General features: G+C 31.1%; 1 long non-coding RNA gene across 1 annotated transcript; it reads right to left on the reverse strand.

Moving 5' to 3' along the window:
* Nucleotides 1-371: 371 nt before the first annotated feature.
* LOC115889964 lies at nt 372-9234 on the reverse strand. The gene is made up of 2 exons (XR_004051540.1): nt 9006-9234; nt 372-591 (listed from the first exon to the last, which is right to left on the reverse strand). It is a non-coding gene; the product is annotated as an uncharacterized LOC115889964 (long non-coding RNA).
* Nucleotides 9235-12162: the final 2928 nt, after the last annotated feature.

A 12162-nucleotide genomic window follows, 5' to 3' on the forward strand; every position in this document is an offset into this window, starting at 1 on the left:
GACCTAGGTACCCAAACTATTTTTATTTTAATAAAAATAGTCGGCTGATGAAATGCCGGGTGTGGGATTCGAACCCACTACCTTCAGATTGGTAGACGAGAGCCTGTACCTCTACGCCACCGGGCACCTTTATCGTAGAATCTAAAAATAGAATAACATACAGGGTATTCCATTAAAAAATACAACTATAATATTTTTTACTTATAGGTACGGGACACTCTGTATCTTGTAAAATGATTTTTAAATTGTAGTTCTAGTAGTCCATCAACGAACCCAAAACTTACAATTTGTAGAAATCTAATCGATTAGCTACAATACTCTGTGTCGTATGTGCTGACCAACCCTGTATAATTTAATTCAATTTAAAATACCTACACAATTTTGACTCGTTTTTTTTGTGATTTTATTTTACTATTTTATGCATATTGAAGATATGTTTGTTAAGATTGCATTTCAAGTGACTTCTATAAGAACATTTTGGCACTGGACAAATATACGACGGGGGAATCCCACAAAACTTTTTCACGTGATAATAAAAAGAATTTCGTTTGGAATATTCTTTGCCACATCGAGGACATCTGTACTGATCCCCTAAAAATTAAAAATAAACTTTATAAAACAATTCAAAATAAGTATAGTTATATTAAAACTTAATTTTTAAAACACTTACTTCAAATAAAAGAAACAGATTTCTAAAAAGAAACTAAATAAATACTGGGCATCTTCATTTTACTAAAGCATGAAAAGAATTAAACATGCGTTTAGAAAGAAAGCTAAAAAGTATAGAAGTTTACTTTTTGTGATTTCCTAAATTACAAAATTAAAAATAATAATCAAAATAAAAAGTTTTGATAATGTATCCATGAAAAAAAACAATTTACAAATATGTATTTTTTTAATTTTATTCATGTTTTATAAAATTTTATTATATTCTACACGATAAAAAAATTAATACAGTATGTTCAAGAGTAAGTACTGCCTAAAGTTTTAAAATAAATACAGGTTATACGTACAGGGTCGTTTTTATGTACAGAAACGGTCGATTATTAGGTAAAATATAGGAGGTATCGCAAAAAGTTAAATACAAAAGTTATAGGAATTTTAAATATCTATTAGCAAGTAATAAATTTAAGTATACAGAGTCGGTCATAAAGTCGTGGCATATAAAAGTTTCATTTTTTTCAAATAGAAACCCCTATATATTACTGCATATTTCAATTCTTCTTTCAATTCTAAGCAAAAATCGAAATACACACAAAATACCTCAAACCAACCGTTTCCGTGTTATTGACTTTTGAAAATATCATTTTAGCAATTTGATTTAATTAATTTTGGTATGTTCAGTTTCATTTAACGATACTATTCTGCCGAAACTGTGATACTTGATAATATTTGACAATATCAAGTCTGGAAATTAAAAAATCTTCGTTTAACATTCCAATTCTTCAATTTATGTACATTGTGTATTACGATTATTGCTTAAAACTGAAGGAATAATTGAAATATGCAATAATATACAGGGGGTCCCATTAAAAAAACAAAGTTTGATGTGCCACAACTTTATGACCGAGCCTGTATACTTAAATTTACTAGTAGCTAATAGGCATTTAAAAATTCATTACAACAGTATCACAGTTTCGGCAGAATCGCATCATTAAATAAAATTGAACATATCGAAATTAATTAAATCAAATTGTTTAAAAGTGATATGTTCAAAAGTCAATAGCTCTGACACGGTTGATTTGAGGTACATTGTGGGTATTTCGATTTTATGCTTAGAATTGGAAGAAGAGTTGAAATATGAAATAATATACAGGGGGTTCTATTAAAAAAATGAAACTTTCATGTGCCACGACTTTATGACCGACCCTGTATACTTAAATTTATTACTCGCTAATAGATATTCAAAAATCCTATAACTTTTGTATTTAACTTTTTGCGATACCTCCTATATTTTACCTAATAATCGACGTTTATAAAAGCGACCCTGTATATTGAACTTAAGGAAAATATATTGCACATTCTCGCAATCATGGGTCATCTTGTACAGGATGGGTCAAATTCGACGCTTTTAAATGAATACACCCTTTTCTATAGAAGATAAACAAAAACTAATATCGGTGTCAGGAGCTCAATTTTTGTCAAAAACATGATGGTGAAAACCGCACATCGATATCTGTTACCGTTTCGGAGTTACGGGGTGTTTTTCAAAAATATGCATTTTTAACAAATCGCTGTAACTTTTTTGCTACGGAAAATTGCACATTCTCGCAATCATGGGTCATCTTGTACAGGATGGGTCAAATTCGACGCTTTTAAATGAATACACCCTTTTCTATAGAAGATAAACAAAAACTAATATCGGTGTCAGGAGCTCAATTTTTGTCAAAAACATGATGGTGAAACCCACATCGATATCTGTTACCGTTTCGGAGTTACGGGGTGTTTTTCAAAAGCATGCATTTTTAACAAATCGCTGTAACTTTTGCTACGGGAAAATTTTGTATTTTTATGAAAACATTTCCAAAGCACCTTTTTACGTAGAATTTAATGGTTTAAGTATAATTTTTTAAAATTAATAATTTAAGAATTATCTACAGAAAATTTGATTTTTATATGGGACACCCTGTATATTTTTAATTTATTAAAAAGAATTTAAAATTACCTTTCCAAAAATATAACACACTTGATATTTTCCTCGATTCCTCTTCGAAATATAGAGTATATAAAAATTTGCCCGCTTTAAATAAGTATGCTTTGAACGGCACCGGCTGTAATGCAAAAAATTCTAGCTGTGAACATCAATTAAAACGAAAATAATATTTGCTATGAGAGATGCAGAATTTTATAACAATTTAAAATATATTTAACCAACATCAACACATTTAAACTATATGTAATAACAATAAAAATAAATAGCAAACCAAGACATGAGATTTTGCTACAGGTGTTCGACATATCGACCGTCTTCTGTTATGGACAGACGGGGCAGTTTTTGAAAATTTCTCGCGGAGTTCATTAACTCAGTAGGGGTGAAAGATACCCTCTTATAACTGCTAAGTATTTTTAATTCTTGTCTAGATTATACGGAAGAATAAGGAACCTTTATTCTTCCGCAAATATATCCATAGGATTAGATTCATGGGCACTGAGTCAGGCGGCCCCGACGGCCAACGGCTGGGATCTTGGTTAGCTATCCTTATTATTAATCTTCTTAGCTAATTATTCTTGAAATTGGCTGCAAAAATTTGCTGATAACTTCAGCGTTCAGAGACGGTGCGTCGTTTTGCTGGAAAAATATGTTTTCGAATTAAGGACATATCATCAATAAGTGGTCCAAAGCCTACTAGTTAAAAGTGGCGAACTTCTGTATTTCGAAGGGGATTATAACAAAATATCAAGTGTGCTATATTTTTGGAAAGGTAATTTTAAATTATTTTCAGTTAATTAAAAATATAGAGGGTGTCCCAAATAAAAAATCATTTTTTCTGTGGATAACTCTTAAATTATTAATTTCAAAAAAAAATTATACTTAAACCATTAAATTCTACGTAAAAAGGTGCTTTGGATATGTTTTCATAGAAATACAAAATTTTCCATAGCAAAAAAGTTCCATTGATTTGTTAAAAATGCTCATTTTTGAAAAACACCCCGTAACTCCGAAACGGTAACAGGTATTGGTGTGCGGTTTTCACCATCATGTTTTTGATAAAAATTGAGCTCCAGACACCGATATTAGTTTTCGTCTATCTCCTATAGAAAAGGGTGTTTCCATTTAAAAGCGTCGAATTTGACCCACCCTGTACAGTGTTTCCCATTTTCGTGCATGTGATTGGCTATTGATGCTACTTCTTTTATAGATACCACTAATTTCAACAAATGATAAAAAGCTAGAACTTTTTTTGACGTAAAAAAGATTCTCTTCGTTTAGTTCGATAAGGTGAACAATATATTTGCGTTTAAAGATTACGATGTATTGATTTTAGCATTAGGTAGTGATTATAAAATGTAAAGAAATTTTAATAGTTATTAATGATACAAGTTCGATACGAACATCATAATGAAACGCGTGTAACGTTAAGCCAGGAGGCGTCAGCCGAGTGGTTTAGTTACACAAGTTTCATTAAAAAGTTCGTATCGAACGTGTATCATTCAAAATTTAATCTACGACGCGACACGAGGGACGATCCAAAGAGATTTGATTTAATTTAAAATATCAGAGATATCCTCATAAAAATTAAAATTCAAAATTATCAGGTGCCCATATTAGTCGACGCCGCGCCGTGGTAACTGTGCTTGCTGATTGTTTCCATTTTGACTTTGACAACTCAATTATTAAAATAATATTAATATGGGTGATTCTGATTCTGAAAGTGTCCCTTCGGATATTGAAGGCATTGCGCAAAACGTTGTCGATTCCCTACTTCCCGAAAAATCAAGACAAACGTACGAGCAAGCCTATGTAAAACTTGAAGATTGGAGTAAAGGGAAAGGAATCAACAATAGTAGTAACGAAAAGGTTCTCCTGGCATATTTTGAACATCTTTCAAAACATAGGAAGGCTTCATCACTTTGGGTATATTATTCCATGCTACGTTCAGTTATATCAGTGAAGAAAAATACAGATATTAGTAAGTACGTCCATTTAATTGCATTTCTAAAAAGAAAATCGGAAGGATTTCGGTCAAAAAAATTGAGAATTTCAAGAAAAGAAGACATATAGTGTGACCAACGGATCTGTAGCTACGGGGTATCGGCAGGGGAACGCAGTTGTAAACAAAACACGCCCAATTTCATTCATAAAATAGGCATGGGCGTACGGTGTTATATGAAAATAATGTGTATCATAAATATAATACTCAGATTAATAATTTTTTTCAAAAAACTTTATGCTGTTTGAATCGTTACTGTTGAGTTAGCAGATAAACACTAAAAGCTTTTATTAAAGCTCCCTTAAATATTTTGAATCATTTTATTATTGCGTTGTTAATATAATAGAAGAAATAATTACAGCTGGGGGTTGGAGCCTTTGGTGTTACACAGCAAAATAAAACACTAAGTCAGTACAATACACCAAAACACTTTTAATTTTACACTGGACGCACGTCTCGCTAACCATGTCTGCCATCAGCAGATGATCAAGACTGAGTCTTGAGGTAATATTTATTTATATATCTGTACTAACTAAATTTTTTTCTATAATACATAATTTTAGATATAACTATTTCCAGCAAAAAAAATCTTGAAAATAGTTAACTTTGGAAGCGCAAACAAAACATAATTTTACTCACCAGTAGATCCAATATTGCCTATTACACCAGATATGGTATCGCTCCGCCAGCAGTTTTAAAGGTTAGGTCATTGTCTACCCATATGTTACATCCAAATAGATAATACTTGGCTATATTTTCGAATTTCGCGTATATATATTTATATCTCTCTCTGCAATATAATGGGCCGCTCCATTAATATTTATCTGTTATTTTAACATTTACGCCAAAAAAATTCATTTGATTTTAATAACCCCCTAAGCGTTTCCCTGCAAAAGGAAAATTCGATTCTTCCTGCAATTTTTGCAAAAGCTTTCTAATTGTGGGGACGAGTTTGAATTCGAGATAAAATCTATTTATCAAATTCCTGACCACTTCGAAAAAGTCGTTGAGCTTTTCGACAGCAGTCTCACGTGGTCGTTTCTTTCCAGAGAGGATATCATTTTATCGGGGTTAGTTTTCAGCCTTTTTTTTATCTTCTGTGTGAATTTTTTTATAGCCGATACGCTAACTCCGGTATAAAGAAATATCCGCTCAAGTTTACGTTTAAGCGGCAACTCAAGCGAACTCTCTGTAGCTTCTTCATCGCAAACCCTATTATGAACACAAGGAAATACACCAAATGAGATTTCATCCACGTTATTATTAACTTACCTATATAAATTAGCTATTATTTCTCTTGTCTGACTATGTAGCGTCTTACCCTTAACAAATTTATTCGTTTTAAAACACAAATATACGATCAAACTTGATATTAATAATTAAAAACTACGAACGAAAAACATTATAACAAGATAACAAAACAATAAAACACAACTTAACTATCAAATATACGAAAAATATAGAAATAAAGTTTAGGATAACCGGTATAAAATAATGAAATAAAGTAATAATGATCAAAAAAATGACACCGCCACTTGATATTTCAATAGTATTCAATATTCCTACTCTTTTCAGAAGAGACCGTGAAGTTGGGGATAAAGCAAGCGAATAGGAAAGGCGTAAAAGCCATGACAACCACGTGGTAACAAATCCTGTGACGTACTCTCGCCAATCATGTTCGATGAATAGGCGGCCATGCGCGGCGATGCCGGCTTGCCAATGATATCGTTGAAAAATCTTCAACTTTCATAATAAGCAGATTATACAGAATGAAAGAAATAAGTTATTAAATAAAACATATCGAACAATATGAACTACGTTAAAATTCCTTAGTAATATACGTCAGAATATATGCGAAACACATTATATATAATAAAAATATATTAAATTTATAGTTCATGTCTGGCAATTTTGCAATTTTATAGATAAACGTGGCAATATCGATTTTTTTTTCTCGCATTCCTTCCGTAGCTTCAGATCCGCTGGTCAAACAGTACCTAACTCGTTTTTTGTTGCAAGCCGATGCCGATGATAAAACTTATTTCCTGACAAAAGTTTCATTGATAGTGGGACTTGCGGGAGCCTGCCGGCGTATCGAGTTGATAAATCTGCAGCTGCAAAATGTTAAAGATGAAGGACAATGCATTCATGTCATTATTCCATTTACAAAAACAAAGATATCACGAGATCTTTTTATAACGAAAGGGAATGTTGAAGGAATAAATATGGTGGAAATGGTTCGAAGATATACAGGGTGTTTCAAAACAAATGCGAAAAACTTCAGGGGGTGATTCCTTGTTCAAAATAAAGGGTAGTTTGCTTCATAAACGTTGGGTCAAAAGTCAACCATTAGGGAGATATCGCGGTACAAAGATGGCGGAAAAATAATGTTTTATTTTTATCTTGAAAACGAAAGAGATAGACTAATAAAATTTTATGGAAACACACTTTTGGTAATTTTTCACTTTTTTAAATGAGTGGAAGGTTGAAATAAACTACCCCTATCATTCTTGTTAACGAAATTTAAAGAAAAATCTTATCAAACACATGCAAAAAAAATTAATTTGGATAGTTTAGTTTGTTTAGAAACTTTTTTATCTCCTGTATTTTTTTGATAAAACTCACCGATTTGAAATTAAAAAATCAAATGTAAAGCATTACATGCCAGGACAAAAAACATTTTCTGATAAAGAATCTAGTGGGCTGCTGTAATTTTTTAGGAAAAAATCTAGTCGGCCGCTGTTACTTTTTAGGATGTTCCTAATATTATTTTATCTAGATGATTATTATTATCGTTATTATCACTAGATTCTTAATCTAAAAATGTTTTTTGTCCTGACATGTAATGCTTTACATTTTATTTTTTAATTTCAAATCGGTGAGTTTTATCAAAAAAACACAAGAGATAAAGTTTCTAAACAAACTAAACTATCCAAATTAATTTTTTTGCATGTGTTTGATAAGATTTTTCTATAAATTTTGTTAACAAGGATGATAGGGGTAGTTTATTTCAACCCCTTCCACTCATTTTAAAAAAGTGAGAAAAATTACCAGAAAGTGTGTTTTCATAACAGTAATGCATCCATAAAATTTCATTAGTCTATCTCTTTTTGTTTTCAAGATAAAAAATAAAAACATTAATTTTCCGCCATCTTTGTACCGCGATATCTCCCTAATGGTTGACTTTTGACCCAACGTTTATAAAGCAAACTACCCTTTATTTTGAACAAGGAATCACCCCCTAAAGTTTTTCGCATTTGTTTTGAAACACCCTGTATAGCTATGCGGCCAAGCAACACAGAGCATACTCGATTTTTTGTGGGGTACAGAAAACAACCCGCTGGCATTAATACTTTAGGTAAAATGCCGTATAAAATAGCATTGTTCCTAAGTCTTCCAAATCCACAACAATACACTGGACATTGTTTCCGTAGAACGTTTGCGTCGTTGCTTGCAGATTCAGGAGTGGATTTATTAACTGTTAAAAGACATAGTGGTTGGCGCTCTAACACAGTGGCAGAGAGCTATATAGAAAATTCCAAAGAAAATAAGAAAAAAGTGTCATGTAATATTTTGGGTAACATTTCTGACAATGATGGGTCTTCAACAAGTTCAAGCACTCAGGAAACAAATTTACTTTCTAAAAATTCAACTCACCTGTCATCGTCTGGAATTAATTTAACCAATTGTACTGATATAATTAATGTTTACAATAAATAAACGTATTTAGGTACCTTTTTTGCTTGTTTCTTATTTTAAAATTTGCGTGTTATTATGAATTCATAATAGCACTAGTGCTATATTATAAAAGCCATAATGTCATCCAAATGACAATATTAAATGTGTCATAATGACATTGTCGTAGATTAATAAATTAATTAAACACTCTCTCATCTCCTGATTTCGCTAATGCTAATATCTATGCATCGGGACCTTTAAACGCAAATATCTTGAAAACCGTTCACCTTTTCGAACTAAACGAAGAGTACCTTTTTGGATAAAAAAGTCCTAGCTTTAATTTTCATTTATTGACATTCCTGTATCTATAAGAATAAAAGAAGTACCACAAGCAGTACTCTCTACTCTAATGGAAAGTACACTTTCGGGGCTCAAAACTTTTTTTTACAGCTCCCAGCGAAAAACTAGTGACGTCACTAAATTCTATGCAAAAAAACTCTATGGTTTACACCTATTCGATAAGTTATAAGACAACCAAGATACGAGAGGATCGAAAAATGCAACAATTTCATATTTTCATATCAAAACATCATATTTTCTAATGTTTTAATATGTTAAAGAAGCAAACAATTCTATGAGGAATTATTTTTGTTTAAATGTTAATAAAAAAATTACCTCTTGTAATCCGGGAATATACTATACTGTATACCCATAATGCTGTTTTTTGTGATTTTATTTTGCTATTCTATGCACATTGATGATATGTTTCTTCAGATTGCATTTCAAATGGCTTCGAAAGGGACATTTCGGTACCGGACAAAAATACGACGGGGGAATCCCACAAAACTTTTTCACGTGATAATAAAAAGAATTTTGCTTGGAATATCCTTTGCCACATCGAGGACATCTGTACTGTTCCACTAAAAATTAAAAATAGACTTTATAAAACAATTCAAAATAAGTATAGAAATATTAAAACACTTACTTCAAATAAAAGAAACAGATTTCTAAAAAGAAACTAAATAAATACTGGGCATCTTCATTTAACTAAAGCATGAAAAGAATTAAACATGCGTTTAGAAAAAAAGCTAAAAAGTAAACTTCTAAGTGATTTCCTAAATTACTAGATAAATAATCAATAATAAATCAAAATAAAAAGTTTTGATAATGTATCGAAGAAAAAAAAACAATTTTCAAATATATTTTTTTAATTTTATTCATGTTTTATAAAATTTTATTATATTCTACACGGTAAAAAAATTAATACAGTATGTTCACGAGTAAGTAGTGCCTAAAGTTTTAAACTAAATACAGTTATACATACAGGGTGTTTCAAAAAATATGTGCAATCTCTCGTGGGAAAACCAACATAGATCCGATTCTGCTTTGTTTCGTAGCTACAGGGTGTTAAAGTCTTATTATTTTTTCGATTTATTATACTTTTCTTCCAAGTACTTTTAGCGTTTCGAATTAAATTTTGAGGTTAATAGTTGCTATAAATGCGACATACAGGGTCGCAATACATGTCCCAGAAATAAGTGCAAGTATTTTAAGGGGTGGGAGATCTCGATAAAAGAAACATATTTTTTCTTTGTGGTTTTTCAAATAAGTCCAAAATAACAGAGTTATTTTACTTTGAAAATTTCCAAAAAAATGATTTTTTGCTCAAATTTTGAGAACCACTGGATCTTTTCTGTATTTTCTACTACCTATGTTGCCATATTATCACGAAATTATGTTTTTTAACTAAAAAAATTGCAAAAAATTTTTCAAAAAATTCCGTACTTTAAAAAAAAAATTCGCGAAAAAAACCTCACTGGCGTGTTTCTGGGGTTGAACTATAGTACCAGTTAAAATACTTGCACTTATTTCTGGGACACCTTGAATATTAAAGCAAAGGAAGTGTCGACATATTCACCAGGGACGTGCATATGGGTTTTCAGTGGAATATAAAAAAAGCATGTACGTCACTGAATTCTACGTAAAAATATCCATGGTTTTCACCTGTTCGATAAGTTATAAGACAACCAAGATACGAGGGGATTCGAAAAATGCAACAATTTCGAATTTGTCCTGTCGTATTTCAGGAACTACGAAATCTGTGTGCAGTATCTTCAATTTCATAAAAAAGTAGCAGTAATGCGAAAACCGCATCTTTGTATCTCTACGCATAAACGAGAAACCCTGCCCAGCACACGAAAATGGGACACCCAGTATATTGTTAGTTTATTATATACAGTATTTATTAAATAAATAAATAAATTTATCTCGTATTCATCCTACTAATATGCACGGAGTTCACATGACGTTTAACATTTCTTTTCATGTAACTTCTGTAGTCACATCCGGCAACATGGCAAACATATTTGTTGTCTCTTAGTACTGTTGCTTCTTGGAAGTGCGTAACAAGCGCCAATTTGTTGCCATATGTCTCTCCGCAACTGCTACAGCAATACTCTGCAAAAAATGTAATTATTTTATATAAGGATACATATTATTATATACAGGGTGGTCAGAACTGTATTCCGGAAACTTCGGGAGCATATTCTGTAGATAAAAATAAGTAAAAAAGTTCGTATAAATGTATGTCCTAAAATGCTTAGTTTCGGAGATACAGGGTGTAGTAGTTTCATTTTTATTTCGATTTTTTCCAAATAATTTCTGAAGAAGGTAACGTCAATATTTGAATGAAAATTGGTGTCTTGAAGTTTTTTCACATGAGAAATTTGCTTTTGATATCAATATGACTCCTACTTGTAGAGGGCGCCACTTACGTGTGTGAGTACCTGTCTTTTTTTCGTCCGTACCTGTATAAAACTACCGAGTAAAAAATATACATTTACCACGTTTTTTACGTAAAAAAGCCTCATGGTAAAAATCGTTACGAGTTATGGTTCTCGAGATATTTAGAATCGAAATTTTCAATACCTGTCATCATTGACATAAATTAAACATGTTGACTAAATAATTATTAGGCTGATATCATAAATTTGAAATGTTTTTATGCCAAAAGTTCAACAGAAACTGTTTTATCATATTTTTTTGAAGAAAAATAAAAAGTTCACATATTTATCATTTCAGTCAAATAACTATCTACCCAACATGTTTATCTTTTGTCAATAAATACATGTATTAACTACTTCCATTCTAAATATCTTCAGAAACACGTAAATGTATTATTATTTTTTCACTCAGTAGTTTTATACAGGTACGGACGAGAGAAAAGTTATTACTCTTCAAAACAGTTAAAACACATGTAAGTGGCGCCTCTACAAATAAGAGTCATAATGACATCAAAATCAAATTTATTATGTTAAAAAACTCCCAGAAACTAATTTTCATCCAAATATTGACGTTACTTTAGAAATTATTCGGAAAAAATCGAAATAAAAATGAAATTTCTACACCCTGTATCTCCAAAACTAAGTATTGCCGGACATACATTTATACGAACTTTTTTACTGATTTTTATCTACAGAATATGTTGTCGAAGTTTCCGGAAAACAGTTCGGACCACCCTGTATATCTGTAGACTGTACCCCAGAAGCAAACAATATTAAGTCACAAAACATAGTTTCGAGAGAAACGAATTTAAAGTTATTTTTTGAAGTTAAAATTAATAAGTAAATTATACCAATTTTTTTTGAATGACAACATAATTTGCATATTAAAAAAAGAAACATTTACAGAGGACTTAATTTATACTAAGTCCCTATTAATGCAAAAATGTATAAAGCTAAACAATTTTAGTCCAAATAAAAGTATATTACTGATATAATAAAAAAAACATTTAACAGAAAATTGTAAAACAGGTTGTGTTAAATTGACTACC

Source organism: Sitophilus oryzae, unplaced genomic scaffold, assembly GCF_002938485.1.
Source record: "Sitophilus oryzae breed Bouriz unplaced genomic scaffold, Soryzae_2.0 scaffold_857_pilon_pilon, whole genome shotgun sequence".
NCBI classification, from domain to species: domain Eukaryota; kingdom Metazoa; phylum Arthropoda; class Insecta; order Coleoptera; family Curculionidae; genus Sitophilus; species Sitophilus oryzae.